Here is an 11020-nt window from a genome sequence, read left to right on the forward strand (position 1 = left end):
TGGTTATAGGTAACACATATTTAATAAAAAAAAAAGTATAAGTATACAAGATATGACATAGGGCGTGATGACAGTAGTTTGTTGAACTATGTATTGATAGATAAAAAAAAACTGTTGAGTAGACTTCAGGATGTACATGTTCATAGAGGGGCCACAGATATATCAGATCACTTTTTAGTTGTTGCAACAGTGAGAGTAAAAGTAGATGGGAAAATGGAAGTAGCAAGTAAGAGAAAAATTTATAAATTAATGGACGAGGAAGGCATGGAGGATAGATGGGCTAGTGAGAGTATAGGCAATGGGGTTGTAGATGTATGGGGTAGGTTTAAGAATGTAGTGTTAGTGTGTTCAGCAGAAGTTTGTGGTTACAGGAAAGTGGGTGCTCAACACGGTTTTACAAAGGGGCATTCCTGTCTTACGAATTTACTAACTTTTTTCACTAAGGTGTTTGAGGAGGTAGATCATGGTAATGAATATGATATTGTGTATATGGACTTCAGTAAGGCTTTCGATAGAGTTCCACATCAGAGGCTATTGAGGAAACTTAGGGCACACGGAATAGGAGAAATTTTTTCCTTGGTAGAGGCATGGCTGACAAATAGACAGCAGAGAGTTTGCATAAATGGGGAGAAATCAGAATGGGGGCACGTTACAAGCGGTGTTCCTCAGGGGTCAGTGTTGGGCCCGTTGTTGTTCACAATTTACATAAACGACATAGATGAGGGAATAAATAGCGACATAAGCAAATTTGCTGATGACACCAAAATAGGCCGTCCAATTCATTCTAATGAGGACACTAGAACACTCCAGGATGATTTGAATAGACTGATGCAATGGTCGGAGAAGTGGCAGATGCAGTTTAATATTGACAAATGCAAAGTTCTAAATGTTGGACAGTTAAATAACCATGTCACGTATAAATTAAATAATGTAGATCTTAATACTACCGATTGCGAAAAGGATTTGGGAGTTCTGGTTAGCAGTAATCTAAAACCAAGACAACAGTGCATTAGTGTTCGCAATAAAGCTAACAGAATTCTTGGCTTCATATCTAGAAGTATAAATAATAGAAGTCCCCAGGTTGTTCTTCAACTCTATATATCCTTGGTTAGGCCTCATTTAGACTATGCTGCTCAGTTCTGGTCACCGTATTACAGAATGGATATAAATGTTCTGGAAAACGTACAGAGGAGGATGACAAAGATGATCCCATGTATCAGAAATCTTCCCTATGAGGATAGGCTGAAGGCCCTGAATCTGCACTCTCTCGAAAGGCGTAGAATTAGGGGGATATGATCGAGGTGTATAAATGGAAAACAGGAATAAATAAAGGGGATGTAAATAGTGTGCTGAAAATTTCCAGCCAAGACAGGACTCGCAGCAATGGTTTCAAGTTGGAAAAATTCAGATTCAGGAAGGATATAGGAAAGTACTGGTTTAGTAATAGAGTTGTGGATGAGTGGAATAAACTCCCGAGTACAGTTATTCAGGCTAAAACGTTGTGTAGTTTTAAAAATAGGTTAGATAAATACATGAGTGGGTGTGGGTGGGTGTGAGTTGGACCTGACTAGCTTGTGCTGCTGGGTCTGGTGCAGTGCTCCATCCTTGAGTGGGGATGACCAGACTGGGTGGGTCATTGGGATAATCCGGGGGGTGGGTCATTGGTCTAATCCGGTGGGGGGGGGACATGGACCTGCTCCGCATGGGTCAGTAGGCCTGTTGCAGTGTTCCTTCTTTCTTATGTTATGTTCAAATGTGAGTGACACTGTTGTAAGAGAGAAAAAGGTAGCATATGAGAGGTTTTTACAACTTAGAAGTGATGCAAGGAGGGAAGAGTATATGGAGACAAAAAGAGATGCTAAGAGAGTGGTGAAGCAATGTAAAGAGAAAGCAAATGAGAGAATGGGCGAGACGTTATCAAAATTTTTTTTGGGGGGGAAAATTAGAAAAAGTTTAGGAGACAGATTAATAAGTTAAAGCCTAGGGAACGAATGTATTTGACAGTTAAAAACAGGAGAGGAGAGTTATTAAATGTAGAGTTAGAGATACCGCAAAGATGGAGGGAATATTTTGAGAAATTATTTAATGCTGATGAAGATAGGGAAGCTGTGGTTTCGTGTATAGGGCAAGGAGGAATAATATCTTGTAGGAGTGAGGATTAGCCAGTTGTGAGTGTGGGGGGAAGTGCATGAGGCAGTGGGTAGAATGAAATGGGGTAAGGTACCTGGGATTGATGGGATAAAGATACAAATGTTAAAAGCAGGTGAGGAAATAATTTTGGAGTGGTAAGTGCTTTTATTTAATAAATGTATGGAAGAGGGTATGATAAGTAGGGATTAAGAAAGAACATGCATAGTTCTTTTGTATAAATTCAAAGGGGACAAAAGAGTAAAAATTATGAGGGAACAAATCTGTTGAGTATGTCTGGTATAGTGTATGGTAGAGTTATCATTGAAAGAATTAAGGGTATGACAGAGCATGATAGATGAACAAGGAGGCTTTAGAAAGGGTAGGGGGTGTGCAGACAAAGTGTTTACAGTGAAACATATGGGTGAACAGTATTTAGATATGGGCAAGAGGTTTGTGCGGCATTTATGGATTTGGAAAAAGGGGTATAATAGGGTGGATAGTGGGGCAACGTGGCAGATGTTGCAAATGTATGGAATAGGAGGTAGGTTAGAGTATGTGGGAGAGTGGGAGAGTATTTCCTAGTAAAAGTAGGCCTTAGACACTGATGTGTGATACACCATGGTTGTTCAATATATGTATAGATGGCGTTGTAAGAGAAGTGAATGCTCGGGTATTGGCAAGAGGTAAAGGGTTAACAGATAAAGAATCTAACACAATGTGGGAGTAGTCACAGTTGCTCTATGCTGATAACACTGTGAATATAGGAAAATAAGGTGATGACAATAACAAAAAAATTTAGGTAATTAAAGACTGGAAATCAGATTAGGGGGAGAGAGTATTGGGGAGGTGAATGTATTCACATATTTGAGTCAATGTGTCATCAAATGGGTCTATGAAAGATGAGGTGAATCATAGAACTGATGAGGGGAAAAAAGGTGAGTGATGCACTGAGGAGTCTGTGGAGACAAAGAACATTACCCATAGAAGCAAAGAGGGGAATGCAACACAGTCTAGTTATACCAATGCTCATATATGGGTGTGAAGCATGGGTTGTGAATGTTGCAGCAAAAAGGCTGAAGGCAGTGGAGATGTCATCTCTGGGGGGAATATGTGGTGTGAAAATAATGCAGGGAATCCATAATTTGGACATTAGGAGGTGCGGCGTTACTAAAAGTATTATACAGAATGCCGAGGAGGGGTTATTGAAGTGGTTCGGACATGTAGAGAGAATGGAACGAAATAGAATGACTTGGTGAGCGGGGTAGGGGTCGGCCTAGGAAAGGTTGGAGGGGGATAAAGGAGTTTTTTTTTGTGCGAGGGGTTTGGACTTCCAACAAGCATGCATGAGCGTGTTAGATAGGAGCAAATGGACACAAATGATGTGCTGCTGACATGTGAGCAAAGTAACATTTATGAAGGGATTCAGGGAAACCGACAGGCCAGACTTGAGTCCTAGAGATGGAAAGTACAGTGTTGTTGCAGTTTTTTAGCTGTAGTGTTAGCGTGCCTCTGGCAAGACAGTGATGGAGTGAATGATGGTGAGTTTTTTTTTCTTTTTCGGGCCATCCTGCATTGGTGGGAAACAGTGTTCCCCATCATTAACAGAACTGCAGCTAGCCAGGATTCGATCCTGCATCACCACGCCCAGCCCTTTGAGAAAGAACAATGTATACATAACTCTATCCATAGACTGCTCATGAAGGCTGGTACTCAAACAGGATGAGGTTGAAATTAATGTTTGAGGCTCCACGACCACCTATGTTCTCGCATCAGGTATAACACGAACATTTCCACTGGGCCCCTGGTGCTTGAGTGATGCGTACATTCTTCTGTACTCGGAGTCCTGTTAATAATTCAAATCACTTGTTTTGTGATTCCAATATATATACATACACACACACACACATATATATATATATATATATATATATATATATATGTCGTGCCGAATATGTAAAACTGGTCAATTAGCCAAAACTCATTTAAAATTAAGTCCTTTCTGAAATTTTCTCTTATACGTTTAAAGATATATTTTTTTCATTAATGTTAATGTAAAAATTTTTAATTTTGCACCAAAAGAATCTTAGAAAACTTACCTAACCTTATTATAACAACAGCAATTTATTTTAGCCTAACCCAACTAAATATATTTTAAATACGTTTACAATAATTTAGTACTAAACAAGCACAATCAAATATATTGTTTTCGTTAGGTTCAGAATGATTTTGGCGAAATTATTGCATACATAAATTTTTGCTTGTCCTATATGGCAAGATGAGCGTTGCTATTTAAGCCAAGATGACAAGTTCTGCCTATTCGGCACGACATATATATATATATATATATATATATATATATATATATATATATATATATATATATATATATATATATATATAATGCTTGTGTAAATCTTTAGCTGAAGTACTTCCACACCTCTCGGTGCGTTATCAGGAGCTGTGCAATGTTGTAAAGGTAGCAACAGGAGAAATGAAGGAAAGTTTAATCAGAGAATAGTAGCGTGAGTGACTCCCGCCAGTCGCTCAGTAATGCAAGAGAGCCACGGCCTAATGCCACACACCCACATGCCCCCACACCCCACCCCACATGGGATCGGGTAGCCTGGGCCTCCAAATTTGTGAATACCAGGACGTAGCAAAACTTGAAGGTTTAATAGCCAGCCTAGGCTCCTTCTAATCAATGATAACAGGTCATGTGACATAAGAGATTACGTTTCAATGGTGGCTTAAAACACATACAGAATGCAGCTATTATGTGCAGCCTTCTAATTAATAAACTAGAAGGAGCAAATGCGTTCATCTGTCAGCTGACAATATCCCATGTCTCAAGCCTTCCAAAATGTTACAGAAATACTTGGGAGGGTCTCAGCATAGGTTCCTAAGCACGGCCTACCGCTATTCTCAGTGTCAACATGCCTGTATTATGGATCTCTCTAGTATTCCGATTATTCTTTACGATATTTAGACACTTCCTGATTTTTTCCTTTTAACACCACGTTCACAAGGACGTAACATGATTTTACTCTTATTATAAATATCTGTAGAAACATAACCGACGCCTTATAAAATTGACTTTTTTTCTTTTAAGTGAGTCGGGCCTTTCCCTTTATTTCGATTAACTTGCACATATTGGTAATAACGTAAGTGTGCGGATATCGGCATTCATGATCCTATATATTTTATTGACGTTCACGATGATGTGCAGACTCTGGTCGAATGTCACCCGAACATAACGAGACCCACTGGCATAATGAGCAATCCTGTGCTTTTGTATAACATTGTTGTTTAAGGATGTCCAATAAATAGCTATTGAGTTTGTACAGTTCATAGTCTGAGTTATATATGGCATTTCTATCATTTTTCTAAAAAGAGGACTTGATTACGTTTCCTACCATGATGGAATTGTTGGGTACAATGATCTGGGCGGCATCCCACCCCTGTGGGTGATGACAAGAACTGACATGGTAAAAGATAGCATCCTGATTGAGTACTGGTGTTGGGATAATCTGGTTTCTAGAGATTTACCTGTCTGGCCAATGTATGCAAGCATGCAAAGAGTGCATGGGACCTTGTAAACACACACACACACACATATATATATATATACATTTATTTATTAACACATCGCCCGATTCCCACCAAAGGAGGGTGGTACGAAAAAGAAAAACTTTCATGATCATTCACTCCATCACTGTCTCGCCAGATGGGTGATTTACACTACAGCAACATTAACAACCCTCCTTCAGAGTGCAAATACTGTACTTCCATGAGCTTTATCATACCTCTGCTTAAAGATATGTATGGATCCTGCCTCCACTACATCGCTTCCCAAACTATTCCCCTTCCTGACTACTCTGTGACTGAAGAAATACTTCCTAACATCCCTGTGATTCATCTGCGTCTTCAACTTCCAACTGTGTCCCCTTGTTGCTGTGTCCCATCTCTGGAACATCCTGTCTTTGTCCACCTTGTCAATTTCTCTCAGTATTTTATATATCCTCCAGTGTTGTTAGGTTGATTTCCCTTAACCTCTCCACGTAGGACATACCCCTTAGCTCTGGGACTAGTCTTGTTGCAAACCTTTGCACTTTCTCTAGTTTTTTTACGTGCTTGGCTAGGTGTGGGTTCCAAACTGGTGCCGCATACTCCAATATGGGCCTAACGTACACAGTGTACAGGGTCCTGAACGATTCCTTATTAAGATGTCGGAATGCTGTTCTGAGGTTTGCTAGGCGCCCATATGCTGCAGCAGTTATTTGGTTTGTGCGCGCCTCAGGAGATGTGCCTGGTGTTATACTTACCCCAAGATCTTTTTCCTTGAGTGAAGTTTGTAGTCTCTAGCCCCCTAGACTGTACTCAGTCTGTGGTCTTTTTTGCCTTTCCCCAATCTTCATGACTTTGCACTTGGTGGGGTTGAACTCCAGGAGCCAACTGCTGGACCAGGTCTGCAGCCTCTCCAGACCCCTTTATAGTTCTGCCTGGTGTCGTCCGAATGAATTCTCATCAACTTCACATCATCTGCAAACAGGGACACTTCGGAGTGTATTCCTTCCGTCACGTCGTTCACAAATACCAGAAAAAGCACTGGTCCTAGGACTGACCCCTGTGGGACCCCGCTGGTCACAGGTGCCCACTCTGACACCTCGCTACGTACCATGGCTCGCTGCTGTCTTCCTGACAAGTATTCCCTGATCCATTGTAGTGCCTTCCCTGTTATCCCTGCCTGGTCCTCCAGTTTTTGCACTAATCTCATGTGTGAAACTGTGTCAAACGCCTTCTTACAGTCCAAGAAAATGCAGTCTACCCACCCCTCTCTCTCTCTTGTCTTACTGCTGTCACCCTGTCGTAGAACTCCAGTAGGTTTGTGACACAGGATTTCCCGTCCCTGAAACCATGTTGGCTGCTGTTAATGAGATCATTCCTTTCTAGATGTTTACCACTCTTCTCCTGATAATCTTCTCCATGACTTTGCATACTATACATGTCAGTGACACTGGTCTGTAGTTTAGTGCTTCATGTCTTCCTCCCTTTTAAAAATTGGGACTACATTTGCTGTCTTCCATACCTCAGGTAATCTCCCTGTTTCGATAGATCTGTTGAATATCGTTAGGGGTACACACAGCGCCTCTGCTCCCTCTCTCAGGACACATGGGGAGATGTTATCCGGCCCCATTGCCTATGAGGTATCTAGCTCACTCAGAAGCCTCTTCACTTCTTCCTCGGTTGTGTGTATTGTGCCCAACACTTGGTGGTGTACCCCACCTTTACATCTTTCTGGAGTCCTTTCTGTCTTCTCTGTGAGCACTTCGAATCTCCTCTTGAGTTCCTCACTCACTTCGCGGTCGTTTCTTGTTGTCTCTCCTCCTTCCTTCGTTAGCCTGATTACCTGGTCCTTGACTGTTGTTTTCCTCCTGATGTGGCTGTATAACAGCTTCGGGTCAGATTTGGCTTTCGCTGTATGTCGTTTTCATATTATTGTTCGGCCTCCCTTCTTACCTGAGCACATTCATTTCTGGCTCTACGACTGCTCACCTTATTCTCCTGGGTCCTTTGCCTTCTGTACTTCTTCCATTTTCTATCACACTTGGTTTTTGCCTCCCTGCACCTTTGGGTGAACCATGGGCTCATTCTGGCTTTTTCATTATTCCTGTTACCCTTGGGTACAAACCTCTCCTCAGCTTCCCTGCATATTGTTGTTACATATTCCATCATCTCATTTACTGGCTTCCCTGCCAGTTCTCTGCCCCATTGAACCCCGGCACACACACACACACACACACACACACACACACACACACACACACACACACACACTGTGTGTGTGGGTTCAATAACAACACTCAATAACAACACTGCACTAGCCAAGGAGTCGAACCGATTTTGGCTTAAATAGCAAAGCTTTTCTTGCCAAAAAGGCAAGCAAAAATTTGTGCATGCAGTAATTCCGCAAAAGTCATTCTGAACCTAACGAAAAAAAATATATTTCATTATGTTTGTTAATTATTAAATTATTGTAAACTTATCTGAAATATATTTAGCTGGATTAGGCTAAATTAAATTGGGCTTGTTATAACAAGGTTAGGTAAATTTTCTAAGGTTCTTTTGGTACAAAATTATTAAATTTTACATTAACATAAATGAAAAAAATATATCTTTCAACGTATAAGAGATTTTTTTTAGAAAGGACTAAATGTTAAACGAGTTCTTGCTAATTGGCCAGTTTTACCTATTCGGCACGACATATATATCACCCACCAGGGTGGGCTGATGCCTAGATTATTGCACCCAACAGTTCAGTCATAGAAAGAAACAAAACTGAATCTTCTTTCTTGAAACATGACACAAGCACTGTATATAGCTCAAATTATTGGTCACACAATTTCGATAGCTATTTAGTACAGTCTTGTTGCAAACAGTCTTAAACAACAATGCTACACAAAATCTCAGGATTGCTCATTATGCCAAGTGGCTTCATGATGGAATGGTGGCGCTCGACCAGTGTGTACGCATCAAACTCATTCTACATATGTCGAGAATGATGGTATACTATATAAACTATTTAGTTATTACTATACCATACGTGGACAGGTAAACAAGATTAAGTGGCAGCATAGATAATGTGGTTCAAAGATATTTGAGGAGAAAATTTGGATCAAAGAAAATATTATCGGAAAGGCATAGAGGATTCTCAAATAAGGCATATAAATAGTTACTGAGAAGACCGGTAGACAGTATTTTAGGGATACATGAAGTGATGCTTCTTAGTACCCCGGGAACATTCCAGAACCCCAGACTTTGCCTTATAAACGTACAAAAATTACATTCATTCCTTTTCTTTTGTCAATTAAGGGGTTACAGAGAATAATAGGAATCCATATGTATATTATCCACTGTGAAACGTATTTTCTCAAGTCACATGATTTGTTCTAGGTGACTAGAAGAAGCTTGGGGCTGGCTATTGCATTTTCTAATTTTCTATTTCTTGTCTGCTGAAACCCCAGACGTCGTCTCCTGCCCCATTTAGGGGAAGGACGAGGATGGTGGCAAGGCTGGTGGCACACATGCACCAGACACCCGCGCTACGCTAATCTGTGGAAAAAAAAAAACTTCCCTTCAATCCTTCAGTTGCTGCCATGTAACACTGCATAGCTCCTGATGACGCACTGAGAAGTGTGAAAGTATTTGAGCTAAAGATCTCCACTCCCCATGGCTTGTCATTCATATATATTATATATATATATATATATATATATATATATATATATATATATATATATATATATATATATATATATATATAAAATGTCTGTATCTGTAAATCTCCCTGTTTTTGTTTCACAGGTGACTTGTTGAACACAAGTCCCTTAACACAGCTCTACCACCACTACCACTCTCCAGCAGCCTCCACCACCACCACACTCCAGCAGCCTCCACCACCATCATACTCCAGCTGTCTCAACCAGCCTCCACCACCACCACCACTCTCCAGCAGCCTCCACCACCACCACCACTCTCCAGCAGCCTCCACCACCACCACACTCCAGCAGCCTCCATCATCACCACACTCCAGCAGCCTCCACCACCAACACCACCACCACCCTCCAGCAGCTTCCACCACCACCACCCTCCATCAGCCTCCACCACCCTCCAGCAACCTCCACCACCACCACACTCCAGTAGTCTCCAACACCACTGCACTCCAGGAGCCTCCACCACCACCATACTCCAGCAGCCTCCACCACCACCGCAATCCAGCATCCTCCAACACAACCAGCATACTCCAGCAGACTCCACCACCAACAGTCTCCACCACCAACAGTCTCCAATTTTTATTTCTAATCCAAAATATTCTTTCGTTACCATTGTTTTTAATTTAAATTGTTTATTAAAGACCAAACAACTCTTTGTTAAACAAACAATTCTATGTTAAAGAGCAAACAACTATGTTAAAGACCAAACAATTCTCACTGTGTTAAAGAGTAAACAACTTTGTTAAAGAGCAATGTTAAAAAACAACAATGTTAAAAAGCAAACAACTTTCACTATTTTAAAGAATAAACAACTCTATGTTAGAGCAAACAAATCTGATAAAGAGCAAACAACTATGTAAAAGAGCAAACAACTTTCACTATGTTAGAGTACACAACTATCTTAGAGTAAACAACTCACTATATTAGAGCAATCACTATGTTAAAGAGCAAACAACTCTGTTAAGAAATAAACTATGCTAGAGAGTAAACAACTATTTTGAAGAGCAAACAACTCTGTTATAGAACAAACTCACTGTGATAAAGAGCAGGCAACTTTCACTATGTTAAGAGCAAACAACTATGTTAAAGAGCGAATAACTCTGTTGTAGAGCAAACAACTATGTTACAGGGCAAACAACTTTTATGTTAAAGAGCAAACAACTCATTATGTTCATTATTTTTCCATTCTTATGGGAGCGCTAAACCCGGGGACGTCATACAGCCCCGGGGAATGGGAGACATTTAGGTTTGATCCAAGGAAGAGGAAGGCAAGTTCAATTCCTCGGATCAAAATCCCTCACCTTGAAGACACTGTGTTAATCATGGCTGACAGTCTGTGACAAATATCTTTTGTTAAACAACGTCTTTGTTGACATTGTTTGTTGTTATTGTTGTATAATGTAATAAAATATATAATGATCTACTTGTGTTACTTTCATTGTCCTCTCAGGTGAGGTAGAGTGGCAGTCTGATTGTCCTCTCAGGTGAGGTAGAGTGGCAGTCTGATTGTCCTCTCAGGTGAGGTAGAGTGGCAGTCTGATTGTCCTCTCAGGTGAGGTAGAGTGGCAGTCTAATTGTCCTCTCAGGTGAGGTAGAGTGGCAGTCTAATTGTCCTCTCA

General features: G+C 40.7%; 1 long non-coding RNA gene across 1 annotated transcript in view; it reads left to right on the forward strand.

Moving 5' to 3' along the window:
• LOC138854033 (uncharacterized) overlaps positions 1-10754 on the forward strand; it is a 43183-nt gene extending 32429 nt beyond the window's left edge. The window contains exon 4 of the long non-coding RNA XR_011393216.1: positions 9493-10754. This is a non-coding gene — a long non-coding RNA (uncharacterized lncRNA). The remainder of the gene's footprint in view (positions 1-9492) is intronic.
• Positions 10755-11020: the final 266 nt, after the last annotated feature.

Source organism: Cherax quadricarinatus, chromosome 47, assembly GCF_038502225.1.
Source record: "Cherax quadricarinatus isolate ZL_2023a chromosome 47, ASM3850222v1, whole genome shotgun sequence".
In the NCBI taxonomy this organism is placed as follows: Eukaryota; Metazoa; Arthropoda; class Malacostraca; order Decapoda; family Parastacidae; genus Cherax; species Cherax quadricarinatus.